This window comes from Gallus gallus, chromosome 8 (assembly GCF_016699485.2).
Source record: "Gallus gallus isolate bGalGal1 chromosome 8, bGalGal1.mat.broiler.GRCg7b, whole genome shotgun sequence".
NCBI classification, from domain to species: Eukaryota; Metazoa; Chordata; class Aves; order Galliformes; family Phasianidae; genus Gallus; species Gallus gallus.
The window spans coordinates 19,188,822-19,216,150 of NC_052539.1; the positions used below are offsets into that span (position 1 = coordinate 19,188,822).

The 27,329-nt window shown below is 38.6% G+C and overlaps 1 protein-coding gene across 1 annotated transcript in view; it reads right to left on the reverse strand.

Annotated features, from left to right (window-relative positions):
* Window positions 1-27,329, reverse strand: part of ST6GALNAC3 (ST6 N-acetylgalactosaminide alpha-2,6-sialyltransferase 3) — a 200,670-nt gene that overhangs the window by 121,834 nt on the left and 51,507 nt on the right. The window lies entirely within an intron of this gene.

Sequence of the window (27,329 nt, forward strand, 5' to 3'; positions counted from 1 at the left end):
CTGATTATTAACTCCTACCCTACCAGCAACACCTCACCTAGACAATCCCTCTACAGGAATATGCAAAGATTCATGATAGGCAACATGTTAAGAATGAACCCATAACAGAGAGGTTTCATGAGCATTCTGCCAGACACCCTACAGCTGCCAACACTTTCATGAATAGACCCTTGAGAAAGTTGACTCTTTCAACTGGAAATACACTCAAAAATCATAAACTGGAAGAAAGGCAACAACAACAAAAAATCCCTACAGATGCATCAAGAAAGATTCTTTGAAAGCAGGATGTTAGCCACATATTAGCCACATTCAGGAAGCCCACGTGCCTCCTCACAGCATATCACTGAAATGTGGAATTTGCATTCACATGGATCTGGCTGGACCTGCTATGAAATCTAAGGGACAGCTACTGAACATCAGGTTAGAGATTTCTTTCACAGCCACCAGACTTAAAGAAGGTCTGTGCTCAGCCAGTAAAAAGCCAGGCTTTTGAAACTGGTGCTCCCAAAAAGAAGGAACAATATGAATTAGAAATAAACTATTCTGGAGCAGAGACAATGTTCTGCAACCAGTCTGCAAGAGGACTTGGGTTTTTTCACTTCATGGACCAAGGGACTCCCTCCAATACAGCTGCATCGATGTTGCTCTGAGTTGGTGGGAGGCAAGGGCAGCACCCATGGGCTGCCCTTTACATACAGGGAGTAAATAATCTCTGTGTTGTTTTGGCAAGGCCCTTCATCTGGCATTGGCATCAACTTCTTTGCTTTGGATAAAACCTATCTCATCCATATGTGGCTACCATGCATGTCATCAGAAAAGTAAAAGGCACAAATCAATGCCCCCATGCATAGTTTGGTTATGGCACATGGGCTAACATTTCAGCAGGCATAATCATTTGCAATCAATAAAAAGCAAGACCTAATTACAGAGAACTTTATGCTGACAACAGCAACTTTGGAACAAGAGTTGAAGATTTTCTGCCATGTTCCTGGAAATACGCTGTTTTTACAGAGAACACACTTTCCTTGCTTAACTCTTAATCTTTCTTTAGTTGTTTACTCTACTGAAAGCGTAAGAAGAGTTACTTGGAGTGGAAAATAAAACAACAAAACCAAATTAAATAAAAGGACTGGTAAAGAAGCCAGACACCAAGATGGTGGTGTCATGTCTGACTTAATCTTAGAAACTAACATTTAGACAAAGAAGTTAAACTATTTACATGGCATACAACCCTTCAAGGAAGCAAACCTCTGAGAAGCTGGAGATATGTGAAAGAGTTTGTATTTGCTGGACAGATTCAATCTATCTGATGAGCTAATTTTCCAGTAAATGAACAGTATGCTATCTGCTGGATATACAGTGAACTCATTCCTAGGATGTTTTTATTAGGGTTTGGTTTTGGATAAAGGTATGAGGAACTCAGCAAGGTACTTTTTATAGCGTATATTATCACAGCATTGTAGCATAGAGCTTTCCATGTAGGATGCAGATCAACTGTGTTAAACACCGTACACACAAAGGCAGACTCAAGTTTATGATTCAAGTGGGAAATGGTAGTGAGGGTCCCATTTTACACATCTCTAGGTGGGGCTGCACTGAAGAATGCAGTGGCTATACTAACCTGGACAGGCAAATAGCCCATACATTTTAGGCAGAGATTCTCATTTTAAGTACTGGCATGGTCTGACCTTACTTATCTCATTTCTCCTAAAAAAGTTACAGGAATATGTTTCAAAATATCTTGCCCGTTGAGTACAATTGTATTCCTTCTATGTGCAGGAGTCTGTTCACTGTTCATCCTTGGAAAACATGAACAGGAGAATATCAGAAGCCACCACAAGAGAGAGATTCCAAATAGTAATGTATATGCAGCCTAGAGTTAAATAATGTAATGACTACTCAGATACTGCTTAAGAAGTTGATGACATATTTCTCAGTTGACTAGTCCTTAAATTAGGACACTGAAACTGAATAAAAGCACTGATCAAGGTAGTGACCTCAATTAGATTATGAGCTTTATCAGTCATGTCTTCACGTTGTTTAAAAAGGCACTGAGCTCACAGCAAGGCCTGGTGGGACACTGCAGAACAGGCTTCTTGGTGGCTCTGAAACCCAGGGACAAATCTCAGTGCACAATCTTTGCCTTCTGTGCTGGTGTCTCACTCCTAGGTGTTAGGAAAACAATTTGTGTGAACTAGTTCTCATCAGAAGGAAGCAAAACACAATTTCACATTTACAATAAAATCCGTGATCTGAGACATATTTTGTGAATACACACAGTTTAATGGTATACTAGCAGTGGAATAGCACCCAAAAGCCACAATCAGGAGCCAATCTCCATTGTGCTAAAAGCTATAAATCCTTTGGATTCATTATTTCTGCAGAGTATCTCAATAGGAGCTAGAGGAAGTCATAAAAATTGATAGTTTTCCAAAAGAAATTCCTCCAAGCAGTAAAGTTTAATCTCTCGCTGATCTGTTATCCAGATAGAATAATACAGGGACAGTAACATATATATCCTACCCAAACACACATTCTATCACCGCATCATACTCTTCTCATGCTGGGTGAGCTAACTGAATTGAACCTGACCTTCAAAGCCCTTGGAATGCAACAAAATATCTCTATTTTCTGACATTTATGGGTGGCTTTTCTGCATGGCTGCTTTTATTGCCCAGAAAATAATGGTGAAAGCTCTGTGTACAAACCTACTATAAACACTGACAAATCACATGAAAGGAAGACAGATTTATTTGCTGTGGATTACTCCAGAACTAATCTAATCAAATCCAAGATTTACATTTTTAAAGCATATCAAAAATTCGCTGAGTTAACATTTTGATACAATAGATATATATTACTGTTACTCTAATCTGCAAGTATAATTGAACTGATCTTGATATTCAGTGCTTTTACTTTTTGCTTTAAAAAAGGCCTTATGTATTTCCCATGCAAATGCAGCTTTGAGCTAGCACATACACTAGGAAAACCCTATGGAAAATGCATTCGGAAGAATATCAATCTAATAAAGCTTAGATAAGAAATGCACCTGAATGAATGTATATTAAAAACTAGGAGGGCTAGGCATGAAAACGCAAACATTTCCATTCACAGCTTTTATAAAAGAAACCACATCTAGTCAGCATAGCAGAGGTGATCCTGAACACTTTTCTGATAGACTGTGTCCGCTTTGTTGGATAAAACGTGACACAAACGGGCACCTCACGGTTTTTCATCCCCTAACCCACGGACATGGAGGGACTGTCAAGTGTCAGAAATGATTCCAAACTCTTCTTCTGCCTCCACGCACATTTTCCTTATTTGCATGCAAAAAGCAAACAAAAGTAATAAACATTCAAACTGTCTGCTTGTAAGTAAAACTGACTGTGGAACACTGCCCAACACAACTTGTGGGCTGCTCTCTAGAATTACAGAGTCACAGAATTGCAGGGACCTCAAGAGATTGAGTTCAATCCCCCCACTAAAGCAGGTTCCCTATAACAGGTTGCACAGGCAGGTGTCCAGATAGGCCTTGAATATCTCTAGAGAAAGCTCCACAATCCCTGTGGACCATTTGTTCCAGTGTTCCATCACCCTTACTGTAAAGATCTTCAGCATGTATGTACGGAACTTTCTCTATTCCAGTTTTAGGGCACTGCCCCCTGTCCTAAAAGATGAGATGGGCCCAGGAATCAAACAGTGCAGCTCTACCATGGGAAGGACACAGACTGCTCCTGTTCTGTGGCCTGACTCTGGACAAGCCCCCCTCTATTTTGTTTCTTACTTTGACTGTAAAAGTACCTCAACAGCCACTGGGGCACACTGTTCTAATCTCAGGCAGTAGTTTGCTGTTTAAACCTCTACCTTTACCTCAGTGTTTCTCAAACAGGGACTACCAACAAAATAATAAATCTGGACAGGACAGAGTGCCCCACTGTCCTTTGGCCACATGCGGCCAACCACTATTCACTATGCCCACATCCTCTGTCCAAGTGTTTGGATTTGCAGCACTTTATATAGCCACTACAAGTATTTTATGATCTGCTCCAATCACTACAAGTCATGAAAATAGTTCCACAGCGCTCAGAAAAAGAAATAGGAAAGATTTCCTCAGTGAGCCTCCAAGCCTTTCAGCCATAAACCTCAACAAATAATGTTTTGTTTTTTTTTAATTTAAGACTACTATACAGATTAATGAGACAAGTTGTCCACAAGTCAGGGGAAGAACACAATGATCCATCTTAACTTGTTTCATTTCCAAATTTATTCATTGTAAATGTTATATAATGTGACATTCACACATTACTGGAGAAGTTAAGGAACAAAATGCACATCGCTAATAAGTTGATCATTTTTCATTTGGCTTTAGATGCCAAAATTAATGATGCCCTTCATTTCTCATTAGTTTTTTTTTTTTTTTAATATATACTTTGTTTCACTAAACCAGAAACAGAACAGGTGAGTAATCAAAATATTTCTGATATCCCTGTATTTGCATAGGTATCTGACCCCACTGCGCTAGAAAACAGATTTAATGACTTTAAATCCTAGGTCTGCTGGGACTCTGACATTGTTCACTAGGAGATATAAATTCAGATTTTAATGTTCCAAGACATTATAACCTGACATTTTCTATTTTGCATTCTTGGTCACTCAGCACTCACCACAAACATCACCATCTAAAATAATAGGAGCTGTTGGGTTTAGGTTTCTGAAAAATGTTCTTCCCTCTGTGACAGATGAGTTACAGAAACATATCTTGAAAACAGCATCTCAGTCTATTTTTCGGTCTTCAGACAAGCTGAAAGATAGTTTACAATGGCCTTAACTCACATTACTTGAGAAATACCTCAAGGAAACATGATGTGTGCAGGCAGTACCATGACAGAAAAGCTACCACAGCCATGTTAAGTTATAAAAGATATATACTTTACCTTTGAACAAAGTGGAATTCTCACACTAAGTGATTTAGCCTCTCAAATTTTGACCAAGACAGTACCAAGGTTGGCATATGTTGTCCAGTGAAGGGTAAAAGTGCACAGAGCATTAAAAAATGAAGTATATCGTGGTTAGAGACATTTTATTCCATCCTTCCCCCTCACTCTGTTTTTTCTTTTATTGAGCACCAGAGCTATCATCTCCTAAAAGCCACATATTGCCACCTCAAAGAGAAAGCAGCTGCCATGTCCCTTGAAAGTGAAAGGAAAAGAGGTTTCATGATACAATAAAGCCAGAGGTGACAAAAGCCTAGCTACCAATAAGTACAGAAATATGCTTGTGGCCTGTCTTCCACTTTTGTCTGTTATTTCTATTATATGCTCAAAGAAATAGAAAAGTAACGTAGCTTCCTCTCAGATACCCAATGTATTTCTTTCTAGCAATCCAGTGACTATTGAAAACAAGAAATCTCTTCAACAGTTAAAAATCTCAGTTATTCCTGTCTTTCCTGCCCATGAAATAGACTCCCATTTCATATTTATATAGACATAAATTAACATGCTGTTTTACTGCACAACAGCCTTGGAGAAAGAAGAATCAAAGGTTTTGGCCATAAACTATACATCAAAAATACCCACACAGCAACTAAATAGCCCATATCCTGATACACAAGCTCAGTTAGAGAACCTCTTCTGCACCACAGAAGATGGTCAAAGATAACCTTTACTGTCCACAGTGGTTAAAAAAAAAAGTTCTGATCAAAATCCAAACAAGTTCAAAACCTGTCCATTGCTTACTGTATATAAAATCCAAACCAACTAAGACGAGCACTTCACTAGCAGCAAAATTTGATTTTTTAATTACCCTTTTGTCTAGTAATGAATAAATTACGTTTGATTCATTTTATTCCCCCCTCCCATGCAGCACAATTACAATGGTACTGGAATGAGATTAAGAAAAAAATACCATTTAATCAAAGCTTTTTAATTCCCATATATGATTTAATTTGATCACCAAATTTGATCTATAATGATATTAATAGATAGAAAAATCCATAGTAGAGTCCATTATTGTTGAACTTTATCATCTTTTTAGAAAGTACAATAGTAAAATTATCTATTAATTAGATTAATTTCAAAGAAGTGTAAATCATCCTGACCCATGATACTTGCTTGCAAAGCTATTGTGAGAGAATAATTGATAGTCTAGAGGTGATATTCTGAGCAGAAGCAAGCCTTGAACTTCCAGTCACTAGACTTAAATTCTTACCAAGAATACATCATATTACAGAACCTCCAGCATCGCAGGGCATTGCAAGAAGGAGAAGGAAATTAAGTGGATTGTTATTGTTACATATATTCTGTGTAATTGCTCACTGTGACCTCAAATTAAAAGTGGATATAAGTCAAAGTCTCTAAATTTAAAAAACTTCAAGGTGAGAAGGACCATGCCACTCAAATAACAGCTCCCCATATAAAAAACATGTCTTACAAGTCATTTCATTTGTAACCTATTCTGACAGAAAACTGTATGGCCTTGGGCAAGTATTTAACCCTACACAGTATCTGGCAGTAAATACACACATAAAAGAAGATAGACGAAACATATAAGCATTGGTTTGTGATGGAAAGGTGAGAAAAATTACATGAAATCAATTTGACTCATCAATAGATTAGATCTGTCCCAAACACTTAGCTGATCTCAGGTCCTACATTTAACAATTTTATTGTAAGATCTTTATGGCAGCAATAGCATCTGCTAAAAATGAATGGGAAGTAATCAAGACCAGAATCTTGCATTCACATGTAAATTTTTCAGGGGAAATTAGTTCCTGTGTTTTCTGATGAGCTGTGTGTCACACTGCACTATCTTTCTAATAAATAGCAATATGTCTTCAGTTGTGATGGATGATGTACTTATCTATGAAACCTCTTTATAATATACTGAGAGACTATAAAAATACTGTACTTAGAAGCTGAAGAGAGGACAGAATTGGTTTGGCGCACACAGACTCCCAGGAATGTGGAACACTGATTGACAGAAAGTGTTACTCCGCTCTATTATGACATTCCCCCATGTGACAATTCCAGTTTCAAGTTTTATAACATCAAAGCTTTTAACACAGGGTAGCTAAGATGGCTGTACAGAACAAAAGGAGATCAGTGACCTGAAAACCTCAGACAGAAAAAGAATTCCCAGTTAGTTTTACACTGGTGCACTGTACTGGAGTAACAATGTGATAAATACAATTGCTTAGCTATAATTCTAAGAAAGTACTAAGCTTGATGGTACTAAGGAAGAATATTTTTGCTTGGGGAAAATACATTTTTCTGACAGACGGTTTAGCAGATGCTAACTGCTAAATTCAGCAGAATTTCAAAGAATGTCTTAAGTACAGTCAACTGGAGAAGGGCCTCACAGTGCAACCCTTAATCCCGAGTCAGAAGCACTTGGTTTGGTACTCAGTAACACCTGAAGCTCTTTTATAACCAGGCTTCAAGCAAAAACTCTACCAAAAACATCACCTGTATTTCTATTATCTCCCTGGAAAACTAAGGGAAAGTGTTTTTTTTGTTTGTTTGTTTTTTTTAGTTTTTATTTTTTAATTAGCAAGGCCATTAAGCATGAAGCACCAAGAGATGAATGGAGAACAAGCCACATAAAGAAACAGAAGCATCTCAAAGCACCTTCAGTTTGTTACAGAGGGCCTTTTTCAGGAGAAATCCCTATGATAAGTGGAAGATCAATCTCTGCCCAGACTGCAGCAGCAGCACCCACAGCCACCCCAGGAACCCACATGTAGGCAGAGGCTCACACATACTGTTAGCTGCCACCTCCAGAAATCCAAGCCTAAGTTTGTCGTAAAAACAGGTACTTTTCTCCCAGCTACTGAGACATCCTCGCACATTAGAGACAGTTTCACTAAGAGCCACGTTCTGCGGATGGCCCACTTGGCCCATGCAGTATTAAGAAATTCAAATCAGGGATTTGCACATGAGGTGAAGGAACTCATTATCCTCCCCCTTCCCATCCTTTTCTCTTAAACCCATGCCCTCATTTCCCGTTCTTTGATTTTTTTTCTCCTGCTTTGATTCATCCAGAGCTGACCATGTGGATTTGTTCCTCAAGTCATCTTGCAGTGGAAACAGGATCTGGAAGCCAGGCTGAGAGGTGCTGGACAGCAGTATATTCTGCTATAAAACAAGGGGTCTGATTCTAATCTTATCGATCTTAAAGACCTGCCGGGATATCAGTGCATCAGGAACAGTGTGATACAAATACTATGCGTACAATTTTTCATTTTCTGATACTAGAACAGATCAGCATGCAGTGACAAAGAGAACAAAGCAGAACTGTTCCCACCCCCAACGCACACATGGTTTCAAATGCACAGATGGTCCTATGAGAGCAGAATGAATTCCTACACGCAGAGTTATCGGATACCTTATTCTTTAACATCTGAAAGTGGCAGGAGTAAAATAAAAATGAAACTTGAAGTGTCTTACTTCAAACAAAAGGAGGGTATTTAAATAGGAGAGTCTCATGGGAAAGATTTCATATCACTACAAACAGCACACTGGTTCAGAATATAATGGTAATGATAACATTACTAATGGAAGTGAGACATCCTCAATTTCCCTATGGATTGTAAATTAGAGAAACAAGCACTGGAGCCAAGTTATCTATAGCACGTGCATGCACACATACCCCACTCACCCTTCGCAATCACTCAATTGCCATGTCAGATCAAAGACAGTCAGAACAAAGATGGATAGTTCTTCATCTGCACCTAGCTGCAGACTTTCTATTCACCACTGGACCCAGACTATAGCATGAAGCAATATTATACGCGTTAGTCCCTGGAGGTTTCTACAGTTCATGATCAAACAGAGATGAGTTTTCCATCTTCCTCCTACTGCTTGTATATCATTTAGCATTACAAGATGTTCCATGAATAATGGAAATAATGAAACTATGTCCTCTAAGAGGCTCTCCCCAGGCCAGAGACGCACACGCTGTAGTTATTAAGGAATTACATATGGCTTGATTAGCTGGCAACTGCTCCGAAGCAGTGCATGTGTTACAGCTCAGTTTTGCCTACCTTTCCTTCAGCTGGGACATTATTTTGGGACTTCCTCTTCTAAATGGCCACTAACATTCACAAAATGTTTAGGAATAAAAGTAGCTCTGAAGTGATCAGGAAATGTAGAAGTTATTTGGAGAAGAGGGCTTGACAGACAGGCAGATAGGTGGATAAACAACAACGTAGTGTAAGCATCATTTCCAACAAAAGATGGCAACTATTCTTCTATTTCCTTCCTGATTATTGGACATTGCAATTTGAAAATAAATGATAAGATAGACATAACTTATAAGGTGTGTGGTTTTTTTTTCCTCATTTATATACAAACTTAATGAGCAGGAAGAAAGACCACGCTCTATCCGTTCTTAACAAATCTTCACAATCATACAATTCTTGGCAGGATTCAGGTCAGAGGAACAGCAAGACAGGATTCAAATTACTGACTACTGAATATTTTTTTTAGTACACTGTAACAACAAAATTCTTCCGGGACTTATTTAGTAAAGTAGGATACAATACTCTAATTCTGGCTCCATGCTGGCTTTAGTACATTCTATAACAAATCCAGGGCCATGCAGGAATTCATGGTTGTAACTATATTGAGTAGCATAGCCAGAAAAACACTTTAAAGCAACTAAGATGGAATTGAATCTTGCCAAGACAAGTAGTCTATTTTTCTCCCCTTGAACTGTTGCCAAAGAGTGCATATCACATGATTTTAGTACTGATTATTAGAAGTTCACTGTTAGTTGAAAAGTAAGACCTACAGGAAGCAAGCATGATTACATGATTCCATGATCTTAAACAGAAGAAGTCACTGCTGAAAATACGCTAACATTAGATTTACAGTGTGTATGGTTTGGTTATGCTTTTGTGTTTTTTTTTTTTTTCTTCCCTTTTTCTTTGCTTATAACTTTGAATTGACCCATCTGTCTGCTATCCACCCTTTCTACCTCTAGTAACTTAAGTAGACTTCTGGAAATTCCAATGAAATCAGGAAAGTACTAGGCTAGAGTCTTATCTCAGAGATAACTAAATTCCCAGCAGAGAAATCACAGCTGATCAGATCAACAACCAAAATTGAGGTCAGATAGGCACAACTCAGCAATTCAACATTTTGCTTGACATTTTGCTGGCCAACCACTGTACATGCATAGCGCCTGACTTGACAGATCATTTGCCATCTTGCATGCCAAGAGAACAGCAATGGAGAGCAGGTAAGCAGGAGTGTACAAGGATAAAGGACACATTAGATGACCCACTCCTAGAGAAAAACCTGTTTACAGAAATGTCACTGATCCTGTAAAGAAATTCCAACAGTATCTCAGCAGACATAACTATCCGAAACTAAAAGAACTCCATGATACCCTATACATACGTACCTCAAATCTACTTCTGAAGATGCTTTAATGCAACAAGCTGAAAAATACAAGTATTTATTGGCTCATGTGAGACAAACAGCTCCACAATCACACCACACTGACAGAGTCTGATTTTTCTCCTCACACACACCAGCTAATGTGGTGTATTACACGCCAACTGAACTCTTGATTTCTCATCAGTGTGAAAAGAATTAAGTTTAAGATTAATATACAATTAAAGTGGTATTTTAAACACCATGAGCTGAATGAAAGATGCATATACAAGAATTCTGGTAGTCACCGATCTTTATGAGATTGTTGGTTTATTTTTGTTGTTCTCTATCAGTGGTAAAGTTACAAACTGATAAACAGACAAAGACACATGGCTAGACAGTCATGCTATTCTAGTATCTCACTGAAGATGAAAGGAAAAAGTACATTACATAAGGTTTGAGTGCATGGCAGGCTTACAAAAAAGCCAGAGAGAGGGTGAAAGAGAACAAAAGAAAAAAAAATCCTGAATGTAGGGGATATACAGTGCATGTGACTAGAACTATATTTTCTATTCCCAGGGATGTGCTTAAATACTTCCTCAAGGCAGCAACGTGATTACAGTGAATTGGTACATTGAAATGTTCTGAGAATGGAAGCTGATCCAGTTCAAACAAGTGAGAAATGAGGATGCTACAATGTTGAATATTTAATTAACGAAAGAAAAACAGAGAAGATTCACTAGAGACAACTGTTCTGCGTTCCCAGGCTTTGGCTAGCTGGCTTGAGAAACATTTCCGTTGTTAAACTCAATTTAAAGAAAGGAAAAGAGACAGAGACATGCAAGATCCTGATATTGTTCAATTAACATTTCACCAAAAGATTTTAACATTAGCATCACAAAACAGCCCGTTTAATTTGTAGGAAGATGCCTGCTCTGGATTGGTTCGGCATGTTCTGGAAATGCTGTCTGATTATTCCTCAACCCAGAAGACTGAGAAGGCTGTCTTAAAGGATTACAACCTACAGACTTACATTTCAGAGTTGTACAATTGCTGGAGGGCATCGTAGAAAAAAAGCATTCTGGGAGAGTACAGCACAAAATGTGCATCTCAAGTGTTCTCTACCTGTGAATTCAGCACACCTGCCTTCCCAGACAGCAGCAAAGCAAGGACCCAGGCATGTCAGAAAGGAAAAAGAGGGAGCAAAACATCATATTTTCCTCTAACCCACCCTGTGAACACACTCTTGGTAGCACAAAGGTCCATTTGACAAAGCATTTTGATTGATAACAACTGTGCCGTTCTTCTGAAGAGTCCACATGAGTATCACAGATGGTGAGATAACTCACTGTAATTTTCTCACCAAAGCACACGGAATCAGGCTTTCAGCCCACATAGCAGTCAATAGTTTCCAATAAAATTAACTATAAGAAGTGGGGATTGTTGCTGTTTGGTTGCGTTTTCTGAGGTAGAGAAATTTTTTTCTAGCACTTCCCAGGTTTAGATTTTCCCAACACCCGTGGCTCTACTGCAATGCTGGAATCTATTCTGCACTCAGCATGTTAAATGTTTCTGTTCTGGCGATTCTGAATGCACACATAGGCTAATATCAGATTTTGACAGTAAGAATTGAAAATATGGGAAAGCAAAAGAGGGAAGATAAGCATAAATAATAGTGAACTACAAGTGACTTAACTGAGATGCCAGGATGGTAATAGGACTTACGGCAGTAGTAGGGTCTGGTAAACACTTTCTAACATCTTTGCATTATTCTGTACTAGCGGGGTAATGCAGATTCACTGTGTCCTCCTACTCACAACCTATGTAAAATAATTTAACTCAATTACATTTAGAGTGGATTCATGGGGTGAGGGATCTAAATCTGAAAATAAACCAACTATTTTGCTGTACCAAAAGTTTATATAAATTGGAAAAACAATTAAGCATATCAGTGTGTACTGTAAAGCTGTAAGTAACTTTCTCACATGCTTTCCATGTTAAGAGGCAATGCCCAACCATTCTGATTTGCCAAAACAACATTTCATTCACATTTCAGAGGACTTATTCTTTTCAGCTGGTGAGTCGCAGCATTTTCCTTTGCAGATGTGGTGAATATCTCAAGTATTACTGTGTGTAATTGTGACAGTGACAAAAATCAGATCATTATGCATAATTTCAAAGCTGGGAACTTTGCCTCCCTGAATAAAGGTAACAATTCCTGGCAGTAAAGAGAACATTCTTCACTACAGCCATACACCCCTGGCTGACCTTCCCTGAACTATGAACTACTCGCACAAAGGCAGCACACAGCAGTGTTCACATCGTAGTTTGAAGTGTTTGGTAGAGGAACAGGCAAGATGATGCCTTTGCCTCACTGAAACTGGATTATGGCACCTCCCTGGGTAGGGATTTTAGTTCTTTCAAACCAGCCTTCCACTTCCAGTGGCTCTTCACACACTCTAAAGTGCAGACAGGAGAAATTACCATTTTGCGACTGACAGAAGGAGTCTGGAAGGACATCTGCATTCTAACATCTCCCTGGACCTGTGCGCCTGTTCTGGTGAAGGAATGCTGTACCAACAGAGCTAGTCTGGGTTTGTTACTTGAGAAGTAAATGAGAAACATAACTCTCTCTCCTTATAGCTCAAGGGCTGTAGTAACTTCATTCCCATGAATCTTACATTTTCCCTGAATAGCACCAAACTTTGGAGAGCTGGCTTCCCTGCCAGTGTTTGTCATGCAGGTATCTCCCCTGCAGTCTCACCAGGCTGCCCACACACTCCCTGCCTGCAGAGAAGCCCTAACAGCATTTCTGCTGGGAGCTTTCTTGGAATACGCACAGTACTGGCTGTTTGCCTCCAAGCCTCCTCCTCTGCCATTGCTTTCAGTGATCTGCCTGAAGAGCTTGCTTTAATTTCAACCCTCACGCCTTTCATTTACCGGCATTTAGTTCTGTGCTCAGCATCTTGCCTCTGGAGAGTTCTTTCCCTTGGGAAGAAGTGCCATAGCTCCATTGATCGGCCCGAGCTCTGTATATAGCAATTTTACAGGAGCACACTATATTGCTTGAACTCTGTGGCACAATTTCCATTGTTTTGCAACAGCTTCAAGGCTCTCAAAATGGTCTCATCAGCAACACGATTATCTGTTTAAAAGGCTGCACTGCTCCTCGAGTGCTATCATTCAGTAACCCCACCTGCACTGAATGGAATAGCATCTGTGCCACAATCTAGAGCATATATTGCATCTTGAGAAAACAAACACTGCTTCAACTCAGAAACAGAGCTCCAACTAAGCTGCCAAGGTGCCTTGATTTGCCCTTGCTCCTTTTTATTGCAGCTGATAAAACTGCAATTAAATCTTTTTCCTTGTAATAAAACCTCAGAATTTGCTTCTGTTTTGGAAAGTTCAAAACAGTTTCTGCTACAAGCAGCTCCTGCACAGAGAACACGACTGGCTTTTCTTGTCTATTTCCATGCAAATCTCACTTTCAATTTTATGAACCGAATTTAAAGAAAATTGTTCTTTGGATAAAGAATCAATCTATGATTTTAAAATCCTTACAGACTCTGTTCCCAGGAGTGGGAATATAAAATTTTTCATAGAAGTCTGGCTTTTAATTTCCTTTCTACGGTTGCATTTTGCACACTTTTATTTTTTCCATAACACTGTTTCTGAATTGTCTGTTTTTTAGTTGCATGAAGTGAATCCACTCTTGTTACATTAGCACTCTTGAACAGAAGACACATTTTTAACTCCAGCGGTACCTAATCTCATCAACTTCCACAACTGAAAAAGAATATATATATATATATATATATATGAATATATATATACACAACTTAATTATTTCATAGGCAATTTTTTTTATTTTTATTTTTGCTGTGGATTGCCCAGATTTTTTCCCCAACTTTTCTGATGTTATCACTCTTAAGACAGAACAGAGGTCTTCCTCTGTTGAAATCAGATGAAAGCTGCTAGTCCATTCCTAGAAAAGCACTTGCAAATCTGAATCTTCCATTGCTGTTGCAGTCAGCTATTGCCTACAGGGGAGGTTTTGGAAAGGTCAGGTCTTACATTTCACCTTTCCTTCCTGCTTCTTTTTACTTTGTGTTACACTATTACACTCCCATGCCATGTAAGAGTTATTAAGTGTGTTACCAAAAGCAACCAAACAGCAATAAAAACTGTTTGCAAAGAAATCCACAGAAGGAGATGACTTTGTGTTTCAATAGGAATCTGATACATCAACTTATCTCAATGAGCAACACTCAATGGCCTATCCCAGCATTTCTGTTGTTTCAGTTATAACGCATTTCAATGACAGAAAAAAATTAGCTGTAGAAATACGCATTTCCCAATGGATCTGAGTAACTCCATGTGTCTCACACTACTGGCATGGGAGAAGAGTCTCCTTCCTATGGAGTACCAATTAAATGAAAGAATATACTTCAGCAGCAATGTCAGCATGAAAGGAGTGAGTTACAGATTTCAGTGAGCACTTTGTTTATTGTGCAGAGCAGGCAGATTCTTGCTCAACACTGCAATTGCAGACCAAGTACATTGCAGCTGGATCTTGGGGAACTTTCAGAGAGAACAGAACTGATATACATCAATACTCTATTTTTTTGGTTCCAGAGCACAGTTAATGTCACATCAGACTAGAAAGGCAAGGGACACTACCCAGCAACTTCATTTTGGTTAGTAAAGCAGTCTTTCATTACATCTGAGTGCTGTTGTTTCTAAGACAAAATATTCCCCATAAGAGTTAGCAACTACACATGCAACTGCACTGAGCAGGCAGTTAACTGAGGATGTTCAAACATCCCCAACTCTAAGAAAGGCATATTTGTGGCATACCTGTTTAAGTCGTGCAGAGAAGCACAGAGCTTCTCCAGAGACTTGTCCACAGAGTGGGGAGAAGGGAAAAAAGAAAAAAAAACCTCATCCCTCAAGAAAGGCAATAACCAGACTCAGATGCTGAGGAAGAGATGTCTAACTTCTTAATTCCTATGAGCACCTACCTCCTGATGCTATATAGGCAATAAGACATTTTTTATAACATCCTAGCCAACAGTTTTACCTCTGCAGACATAAGGAATATTCTTATTTAAAAAAAAAAAAAAAATCACAGAATCATTTGAGTTGGAAGGGCCTTTTGAAGGCCATCTAGTCCAACTCCCCTGCAATGAACAGGGACGCCTATGGACAGATAGTTTGCTCAGAGCTTTGTTCAGCAGAAATTGCTACCAAAATCTGTGTATTTGTGAGTGTGGAAATGTTACCCAATATGCAATCTTAAGTTTTTCCCAGGTTATTCATTAGGAGCACAAAACAACTCTACTTTGTATTTCTCCATAAGAAGGCTTCATACACTGAGCCCAGTTCTGGTTGCTGACAGCGATGTTTAACTGGTAGATGGAGGTTATAATGGCTTCATTATAAAGCAGACCCAGAAGGATACAGTTAAAGGTTTCACAGTTCAGTTCAACGCTGTCACTGCTTGAGGTTTTGGCTTTTGACTTCCTTTCTCTGCATCTTCTTTTTAACATTTTTATAGCACTTTCAAGCTGGACAGCTTACTAAAGCAGCTGTGTCATTTGCTGGATAAAATTCTAATACAGGAGCTCCCTCTCTAAAACAAAACTAATAAATGCAAGGAGTATGTAGTTCCAGTCTTGCACTATTGATTTCAAATCCAACAGGAGTTTCACTACTGTATTATCATTTACACAATAACTCAGGATAGAATTTGTTAAGTGGAACGTATTGAAGTTCAACCCTGGCTCTTGACCCCAGTAGGGTTCCAGCCTCCTGCATTTTCATTTTGTCTTCAAGTTGAGCATTCATTTTTAAACCGCATCAAAACGTGCATATGGCTCATGATAAAATTCTCAAGGGGAGGGCCACCAGTTTTTACAAAAAACAGTGGAAGGAACACAAACATAGCCATATGAAACGAAATCTCGGCAAGGCTCTGCCTGATTGAAGTCTTTTTAATATTCAACATCTGAATTTTCCACACTACTTATTGCCACCATCAGAAGTTTAATCCTTAAGGCATCATTCTGCATGCAGTTCTCTTATAAGCACATGAAGGTAGCTTAATGCCAATACAGCTACATAAATTATTAACCTCTTCTCCAAATACTATGTGCATTTCATCTAAGGAATTGTCTGAAACCCAAAACTTCTGTGTGGAAACCAAATTTGTTTTCAAGAACTCTTAAGCGATCTTCCAATTGAAGACTCTTTCAAACGCATTTTGTTAACTGCAAGCAGAACTAAGAAAAAAATACTCAACTCCAAGTGGTTTATCTAATGGAAACATATACCCAGCCTATCTCTCTGAATTTCTGTCTCCAGCTGGCCAAGAACAACATTTAAAATGCTCTCTACTTTTCTTTTTGCCTAAACTCTTCAAGCAGATTAATCTATAAGTATCTAATTGTAAGGCATCTTGAGGTAACTTTGTACTTTGAGTGCACTGTACAACTCGGGATGTGACAAATCTCACCAGAGAAAACTCTGCAAGCATCACTTCTATTATTCATTCCTATCTGTCACCCTGAGTGTTCTCAGAAGAGCTCTCCAAATGTCACCTTCCTGCTAACTCTTGCATTGCTACATACATGTGGCTACAAATACTGTTGCAAGTACACCCCAGCATAAGTGTTCAGTTTCCAGATACACAGAAAATGCATTAGTTTCTTCTAAAGTAAAAAGGCAAGAAAAGGAACAAAAAATAAAAAGTTATGTCCACTGAGCCAGCACATTATTCTATCTAACCCTCAAAACTAAAAGAAGGCAAAGTGCGTAAAGTCATTTTTAACATCACTACAACTCTAAAGATCCCAAAGGTCACTGAAGTACACAAAGACCAATGTTTATTTCCTTCTGCAACAGTCCTGACCACGTACTCAGACCATAGCTGTCTGCTCAGTTCACCTGTATTTATTTCTCAATCTTACTTCTGATCTCATCCTCTAAAATTCACAGCTCAAAAGTGGTAACGCTGTGCAAAATCTGCATCTTCTACATGAGGAAGTATGTTTATTCTTTGTTAATACTAGTTTTTTTTCCTCTTACTTGAGAAGGTTGAGCCAACTAAGAAAAAAAAAGAAGCTCAAGTAAGCAGTTGCCATGTAGAATGCTTTTCACCTGGCAAAGGACTGTTTGGTTAAACCACTGGTAAATACTGCCAATAATTCAGTACAGACCAGGAGAGTTCACAGCTTGCCCCAAACAGAAGGAAACACTTTGTATTTTGTACTAGGAAATGAAAGTAACTGAAATGTATAAGTATCTTCAGATCTCTTACATTGAAAGAGTCTAAGATGCGAGAAGATGAAAATATCACCTCAGCTGAACCCATTTAACATTTGATCCAAAACTCAGTTAAGAAATGACAGACACAGTGGGTTTCTACAGAACATTAAACTTGTTTACATAGGCAAGTATGAACAACGTTACTGCTAGCAAGGAGAGGTTGCGAAGCAGGCATCACGCATCCAGAAACTGCACTGCCAATAGGCACACTTTTTTTTTTAGTGTATAATAAATACCCTTCAAACACAGAAAACTAGGAGTATCCCAATATAACAAATATTTCAAGTGGACTTCTGAATTGTCTGGTCTAACCTATTAAAATAGCAGTATTTTTCCTCAAAGAATAGATCCCTTGAAGTCAATATTCTGCATGAGTAAAATGAATGAAACTAGAGAAAGGCATGCAGATCAGTGAAGTAACCCACATCAGGGTAGAAATCTCAGCACACCAGATTCATTGCACAAACCACAAGGTCCATTGCAGCCCATTAATTTGCCTGCTCTCAGCACTACCTTAGCTACAACACTGCCTTGTTAAAGTAATGCAAACACTGCTATTTCCCTTGCACACTTTCTTATCTAAAATAAAAATTAAAAAAAAGATACTTTTTCCTTAGAGTATAAAAGAACTGTGCCTCTTACAGCGTACTTTTCATTAGAAATCAGGAGTAGCATCAACTTTTCTCCAAAAATTACCTACGGAGGCCTCATCTGGTTTGTTTAATTCTTCAAAGATTGCCTTGCTCCATCTCTTTGGCTCTTTATTCTTTGTCATACATTGGCTCGTTTTATGTCTGACAGTTCCTTTATTACCAGATTTCATTTCAAATCCGATTTCCCCCGTCTCATTACTCTGTCTTGCTCTCTGTTTGTTCTCTTTTTCTTTTCCTGTCTGACAGTTCTCCTATTAGTGGATTTGGTTTGGCTTTTGTTTCATATTTCCTGGTTTTATTCTCCTGTGTCTTTTTCTTGCTCTTTTACTTAATTTTCTTCTGTCAAGGCCTCCTTTTCTTCCTGCCTATTCTCTCTGCATATACTGAGCTTTGGTTTAAAGCTACAAGACTTCAGCACATTGTGACACTTATTCATTGTTAGATATTGTTAGACCCATTTTAGAGTCTTAGTTGCTTCAGCTGTTTGGTGTAAGAGCACAATCACTAATCTAAGAACCAATACATTCATGTAGCCATTAGCTCTGCTTCTCAGCTCCTAGAACATGCCCTAGATCTAAGCTTACTGGATTACGAATGAGGACGCTGCTTTTAAATTTATTACTTTCTTGCAGCATCATTCATAAGCCATTAGGTGCCTTCCAGTTAGGAGGAAAAGGTGACTGACACACAAGTCACGTTTCCACTCTGCTCCTTGCAGGTTCTCATAACATTATCACTGCAGTAATTGAATGCTGTCCTGGAGCACATTAACAGGCACAATGAACATTACTTGCAGTTCCTTGCATTTCAGCTCTCCCCCAGGGAAACAAACATTTGCTTGTGCACATCACACAAGTCTTGCTGTAAGACATTTCAGAGTGGAAATGAGAGGTTTTTGTGGGTTTCATTTGGAAAAAGGTGAAAGGTCTTCTATTAGAAAAGCATCATCCAACTGGTCTCCTAATCCTTTAAAGAACCCCATGAAAACCATCAGGATTGCACGTGTCCATTGAAACAGAGTGAACATTTTCAAGTACTCAGAGTGCTGAGCAAAAGTCAGCAAGACCTCACTTATCTGCCACCTGCATTGTGTACCAAAACATGAACAAGATAAGGCAAGCCCTGCTGGCAGAGGAGGCTTGATCTGACTGAAGGAAGATGGTTGGCCTATGCAGATACTTGGGGAATCACTTAATGGGATATTTATTTTTACAGAAGTGGAAAACATAGGAGTTGATGGTTGGACTAGGTGATCTTAGGGGTCTTTTCTAATCTTAATGATTCTACAATTCTGTATCTGAGTACACTTGCTGCCATTGACTGCAAGGAGGAGCAGCAGAATGTTGTCTCACTGACATACTCTCTCTCTTCATATTGTTGTCATGCTTTTCAAATTAGAAAAAAAAATGGAGAATTTTCTGCTTATAGAAGAAAGGAGCTTTACTAGATTTCTAGGTGGGAGCTCAAACTGATTTATTATTTGTCAAGAGACACATTAAATAAACTTGGCCTTTTTTGCTGTCATCAGCTGTCTGAAAGACAAGTTACAAGCACCAGAATTTCTTTCAATGCCACAGCACTTACATGAGAGAAAGCATAGTTGAAGAATCTTACGTTTGGGAGGAAAGTGTGATTTCAGGGATGGGTATTAACCTGCTCAAGCTATTCATTCCTCAGGGGGCAAACGGTTCCTGAGCAGGGTCTCTTGCACATCTTTATGGGGGGGGAGGGGGGGGGGGGGGGGGGGGGAATGGGCAAACAAAGTTTTCTTTGGTAAAGACAATTTCAAGTCATTTATCGTTGACAGATCACAAGTCTCTCCCATTTTCCTGTTTTTCAGTCTCAAAAATCTGAAGTGGTACTCTTACAATAACCAGCAAAAATAGGAAGACAATGATTTTTGCCGGTGCTTCCAAAAACTAACAAAAAAAAGCAAATTGTGTATGATTAGCTTGCAGTGTGACACACTAGCACCCTATTCCATTTGCTAATGAAAACAAGAAAGTCAAAAGGGTATCATCGTGTGTAATGATGGGGCAGTGAATCACAGTGTAAAGGTGTGCAGTCATGCAACACTATTTACCATATTAAAATCCAGTGGATATCCTCAAAACTGCAGCTGCGGGAGCTAGATTCCCTCCTTGCTATGCACAGATTCTGTATTCTTGGACCAATATCAGATTAATCAAACTGAGTCTAGGGTGAGGAAAAGGAAATTCTTAAGAACTTCCTTAGCTTTTGAATAGAATCATCTGAATCAATTTCTCAGACTTAATAGTATTAATCATATTTCCACAGTAACTCCCATAGAAAAGACAATTCATCTGGTCTGGGGATAAACAAGCCATCTCCATTCTTGCAAACCTTACCCTACTCCTTGTCACATTGTTCCCTATCTTGTGGTTTAGATAATGAGGACTTTCCAATAACTGTTCACCACTATACAGAAAAACTCCTCTTTGGGGTCTTTGAGTAGTACAGAACCTGACATAGGAATAAACTGCAGCAAACAAGCTGGGATTAGAGATTTCAAAACCATTTAGAAGCACAGTTGTAATTTGCCTTTGAGAACAATCCACCCTAAAAGCACTCCCTACCCCTTCCTTCCAAGCAGCACATCTGGCCCACAGGGCTCTTCAAGCCCACCTCAGGTTAATAACGTCTGTGTGCTGCTGAACCTTAGGGCAGAGACCTCTGCCCTGTCAGCCAGCAGCAAAGACTCTTTCCTTCCACTTCAAAGTAGAAATCCAAGGCTGAGACCTGACAAATTTAGCATTAGAACAAACCTAAACAAGTCCTGAAATCAGTTTGTTAATCCACTACATTCTTTGACTCAAAGGCCCGGTACACTCTTCAGAGAAGCAAAGAATGGAAGAAGGCCCTTCCCTGGCCCCTGCCACACAACTGGAAAACTGTCTCAAAAGGTCCCCTGCTGTCACTTCAATAAATAGTTCTGACTGCTTACATCTGACTACACGTATATCAGCTTCAGTTACTGTGTGTACTTCAGAAAATAATAAAAAAAAAATTGTTGAAATGTTGTGACATGTTGAAAAGGTCAAATAATTCATAAGGGTCAGGATGAGATACGAATCCATACGAGAGAAAGAAGTTGAAATTATACGACAATGCAGCATATCGTGCACACGCAGTTGAAAGAAAGCCTCTTGGCAGCCTCCTAATAGTCAAGCAGGCTTCAACCAGACAGAGACCCACCAACAGAGCTTCAAGAGATCCATTCTTCAGCATCAGCATTGTTTGGATGTTACCAAGTAGCTCAAAGGCAGGATTAAATCAAAAGGACAGCTCAGAGTGCATATCTACAGAAGCGATCTGAAACGATGAATTTGGTCTTAGGACTTTGATCTGCCTTAGCATAATTTCTGAACCAGTCAAAGACAATAAATTTCCTGAAATAGAAACGGCACTCCACAACAATTAGTTGGGTTTGTACTCAAATGCAAGAGCTAAACTCTGTAAGCCAGTTCTTAAGTCTGTGCTGTCTGTCAGTTTCATGCTCCAAACTGATGCTGGCAAATAACATTTACCTCTGCACTACAATTATTAGCAGAATCCAAACAATCTTAAATGGAAAATGAGTACAAGATCCCTGGTCCTCACTTTCTCATCCTCTGTGGCTTGAGTTCAGGCCAAAGCAGTGACTGGTTCCAATCTGAATGCTGATCTGGAGTCATGAACAAGTCTCTGCCAGGGGCCCATCTCTACCACATCCAGATTAACTATGTGCACCAGAACCATCATGGACCCCACGCAGTCCTGCCAAAACTCCATCTACTTCACTGGAACTAAAATTTGACCCAGAGAATGACATTACTTAATTCAAACAGCACCTTGTAAAAAATTTGCTGGGAACCATCCGCTAGTTGTTTATCAGCAGGAAGACAAATTTAAAATACAGTTTCTATCTTTCAAAGCCAAGAATTGCTGGCTTTATAGTAACACTATTGACTTGTAAATAAAGAGTAAAAAGCAGGGTAAAAATCTATCTTGCAAGATAATATCTCCCTCATAAATACTCAAATTACATCTACCTAGTAAATACATAGCAGGCATGGCTTCTGAGACACTTAACTCTTCAACTGTTTGGAAAAATGCTTCGATATTTATAGTAGATTAAAGATAAGTTGTGAAATAAATATTCTTTTATTTGCCTTTCACTTAAAGTTACTTGAGATAAATTACCTCAAATGCATCCTTCAAAAAAAAAATATATACACACATATTCATATTTACATTCCTTTCCTAACACATCTTTCAAAGATGTACATAATACCACTATTTTTCCTCCTGCATCCCCATCCTCAGGAAAAGCCAACGGGACACAGAAAGTGAGAGTCAAACAAGCTGAAGGCTTCATTCTAATCCACATATCCTGATTCTTCAACATCAACTTGATCACAGTTCCCCTACAGTTCAGAAGCATTTAGAGGAAAGTGCCAAGTTAAAGCACATCAACACAAGACTTCAAGAAAAAAGCAATATATAGGTAAAATCAAGTATTAAAGCACCTGTATACTTCAGATCATAGTTGAGGAATGTTCTTCCTCCTAAAGACCTGACTTGGTCAGTAAATAAGGCATCCAGCAAGCAAGCAAATCGTACAGCTTCAGGAGCTTGTCGTGTTGCCAATTTCACAGCCTTTTAACTCCAAGCCAGGAGCTCTCATGATCAAAATACTTTGTTAATTGACAGTAAAAAAAAAAAAAAGATTCTGTTGTAGAAGCACCTCATCTGACTGCTGAAGATGTTACCCTTACGTGAGCTGAAACAGGTGGGCGTCCTTTCCAGCTTCACCTCACTGTTCTTCATCGTTATTGTTTTAGAATTTGCAAGTTTCTCCAGATGCTCCATGGGTGAGCTACAGGCCCACTGCAGCACTGGATCTTTCAGAAGTCAGGCTAAAAATAAAACAGCTTCTGTGGACCAAAAATACTTACTAAGTTAGAAATTGCAAAGGAATTGGAAAAGGCTCTACTATTGCTGTAAGGCAAAATAAATTGAAGAAAAAATTATGCTCTAACTGTTGTTTATATTCTTGTTTTCAAACAAAAAGCTCTCTTTTGTGCAAGATCACTTCTAATCAATTGGTTTTAATCAATTGTTTCAAAAACTATGATTGAATTTTGTACAAACCGCAGGGAGACTGCCAATGAAGTCCATGCCTCACTCCCAGTAAGACTGCTTTATGAGCCACAGTATAGCACAAATCTCATCTAAAACTCAGCTCTACCTCTGAACTACTTAACAGTTAGGTGAAAATGCTCTGCTACACTCTCGCTGTAATTCAGTTGAGAAGAGGCTCCAAGTGAAACAAAACTTCAAAATGCCACTATATTTATACCCGTTCTTGGGTAGCTTAAAATACCCAAGACCACTTTCAGCAAAAATTTCAATTGCTGCAGAAACTTAATGGACCTTAAATTTTCATATAGCACAAAGCCAAACATGGACAGAAACAGGTTGATGTTATTTGGGATATATTAGGAAACTGGAAGAGCACCTGAGGGTAATAAAATAAAATACAGCTCCCTACTTCTAATAGTCTGTGCTTGAGCTGACAGCGGTGATGTACGTGTACAATGTGAGAACTTCTCTGGACAAAGAAGCAGTACAAATGAAACAGACTGCCTTCAGAAGGGACAGGCACAGAGTTGTTGGTAAAATCACATGCAACAAAACCTTCTGCCCACATGCACCCGGTGCGTGCTCATATGCAAAGCAGAAGCTGCTATCACTCTGCCATCTGTCCCATAGAAAAGCATCTATGTTTCATGGAGTTCACCCAGAGGAACGGCGACTATTGTTTCACCCTTGGTAGCAATAGGTTTAGTCCAATTCAGAACATCTAGTGACAAAGAACGAGAGGGCAGAAATACTGCATTACATCCTGGTGTGGGTCTCCCCATTTTAAACCCCTTAAGTGGAACTTTTTTTGATGCTAAAGAAAAGTGATGGCATGAAAGCATTTCTGGTCTATTTAAAGTCTCCTTAGCTCAAAAGCCACCCAGGGCCACCTGATTTGACTCGTTTAAGCAAATTTCCACTCTGTCATTTCTTTCTAAAGTATACCTTGAAGTGCAATGCAGTTGTAGTAATCTGGAAATAAATTTTATTTTAAGGAGGTGTATCAATTTTGAGTTTATTATCCTACAGTATCAGCTCTATTTCAAACAATTAAACAAGATGGCCCTATCTTTTTCTGAGCAAACAATGGTTTACTGAACACATTCTGGCACAGCACAGGGGTGCTGGTTTCATGCTCATACAACCACTTTTCTTTCTTATTCAGGCAGATTTCTCAACTTAACCTCTGTGGTTTTCATCCCTGACCTGTGAGCAGATATTATATATTCCTTGCACTGTGCACTTGGTCCCTAGCTACAGACATTGAATTTATTTTAACTTTTTATTATTTGAAAAATTCTGATTTGCTGTCCATTGTTAAGGTCAGCCTTACAAAACATGCACTCTCTACCTTTGCTTGATTTATCTTGTTAAATATTTTATTTTATTTGTATTTTTATTAGCTGGATACAGCCCTCCGGGGCACTCTTATGAAGGATGCTTTTGAAATGTAAATGTGATTGATTTGATATTACAGCTTATATTATTCTACTTGCATAGTGCCTTTGGGAACAAGAGAATGTAGATTCTGATGAAAAGGTCCTATGGAAGGTATTTTCCTCTCTTCTCTGCACAAAAAGCCTACTAATTTCTGAAATAAATAAACAAAAACTTTAAATGAAAGGTGTTTGCATGCTCACATCAACCAACTTTTAGTGCTTCCTCCATTTTCTGGACTATTTTGGATCATAAAAACAGTAATTTTGATTCTTCCATTTAGGAAGCAAAGTTAAAATTCACCTGTGATGCAGACACTTCGTGTTTAATAGACAGAAGAGTGTAAATCATACATTATTACCACCATTGCTAATGAAAACTGAGTTGAGCACAATTAAGCCATCTTAGACAAGAGAAAAGGTGCAAGAGAAAAGATTTGCCAAGCCCTGCGATGACTCAGTCATGTTTTGAGAGTGATTCAACTGTCTTTATAAGATAACCAAATAAACGGTTGATTCCTGTATGTAACAACACGTCCTTTAAGAAGAGCGTAAGCCAGGAGAACATTCAAACATCTGGAAATGATGGGCTAGCACCCTCCCATTTGAAATATTTTGTTCCACCTCCCCCCCGTCTCTGTAAGAACCTTGAAGGAAAGAAATAAAGAATGAATGAATGAAAAGAACAGAGCAAATACATTTCCCTGTAATTCTGCAAGGAAACCTGGTTTTCAAAGGAAGCGTATTTGAATGACTTCTACAGCCATTCAAATCCCAGCAATTTAGTTGAAATATTTTTGACTGTAATGAAGGGTGGAAATCATTTCAAAATAGTCGTGTATTGTCCAGGGAGATACTAAAAGCAAAACAAGTAACTAAGAAGCTATCTGCATTTCACACACACAATATTAAAACACACCCACAAGAACAAAAGGCATTTGTGTAAAATTTAAGCAATATTAAGCATGCAGTTTTACCAGTGAATTGGTGAAGCTCAGAAGACATAACTAATTAGAACAGAAGGCTGCAACAGTTAGACTATTTCAGAAAGAATAGTTAAGGTACGTTGCCATATGGTTCTGAAACCTCATTTAATGCAATCCAAATAGAAGAACATGTGCACGTACCCCTGTGAGTTGCCCAAGCATTAATACTGCCTTTTAACTCAGCCATTTAGTGCAGGCACAACTGTTACTGAGTTGCATGACTTTAGACAGTGAAAGTAAAATGAAATTTATAAAAGCTTACAGGAGCTGTGAAAACGGCATAAACCGAAAGACAAATTAAATATTCACTTATGTGTTATCAGACACAAGATTACCCATTCTGTTAAGCAAGACAGCAATGTATAGCAAGCATTTTTAACTTCAAAGCAGTGCCTGTACCTTTGCACTCTGACAATGTCATGCAGTGGATTCTGCAGTAATGGGCATAATCTATATAGCATCAAAGTTGCAAAGTTACATGCCAAAAATATAGAGTCACAGCTGAAGTCACTTAATAGGAAAGGCCCTCATCTTTGAAAGTATTAGATACCATCTGTTCCTAACCAAGTGCACTCTGTGAAAAAAAAATCAGTAAGAAAATCCAAGTTTTAGAAAGAAGCTGATGTGTCATTTACAAATCTAAGACAAAAAGAGTTGAAGTTAAAACAACATTCAAGACCTAGACAAACAAAATTTGGCTGTCATTCACTTCTGGCAAAATACAGGCGGGTGGTTGTTTGTTTTTTTTTAATAGAACTGATGAAGAAATAGGACTGTTGAACATTTGTCTTGCCTTTAATTAGGATATCACACTATTAATACAATCCAGAAACAACACCAAAACCAGAACTTTGGCTCTTCCTTTGTCAAACTTTGTGAGTAATGAACCTCGTTTAAGTGCCAAGGCTTAGTTCACCATCTAACAAAATACATCATAGTACCCTGCAAAAAGAAATAATAATAATTAAAAAAAAAGACAAGACAACAAACAGGACAACAAGAATGAGTAGTTTGAAAGCCCTACTTTTTTCCCCTCCTGCTATTCTTATTCACCACATCAAAACATGTTGTTGTACAAGCTCTTTGACTTTTGTTTATTTTAAACATGGCACTCAGCAAGTTTGGGGTATCAAATAATACACAAAATAAACCCTGTTTATTGAATCTAAAAGGGGAATGGAAGTCTGTTTTTGCCATTGTTTGTCAAATACAAATACCTTATATCCATAACCCTTAGCTCACCCATTAGGAGGCAGAAAGTAACCCCTGAGAAGGTTCAGTAATATGGGAACTGCGCTTCAGCTCTGGAACCAGCAACTACCATCCACTAGTCATGCGCTGACATAAGGATGCTATGCACAGGGATTGATTCCCTGCTCACACAGTTGGTGACAGGATAACAGA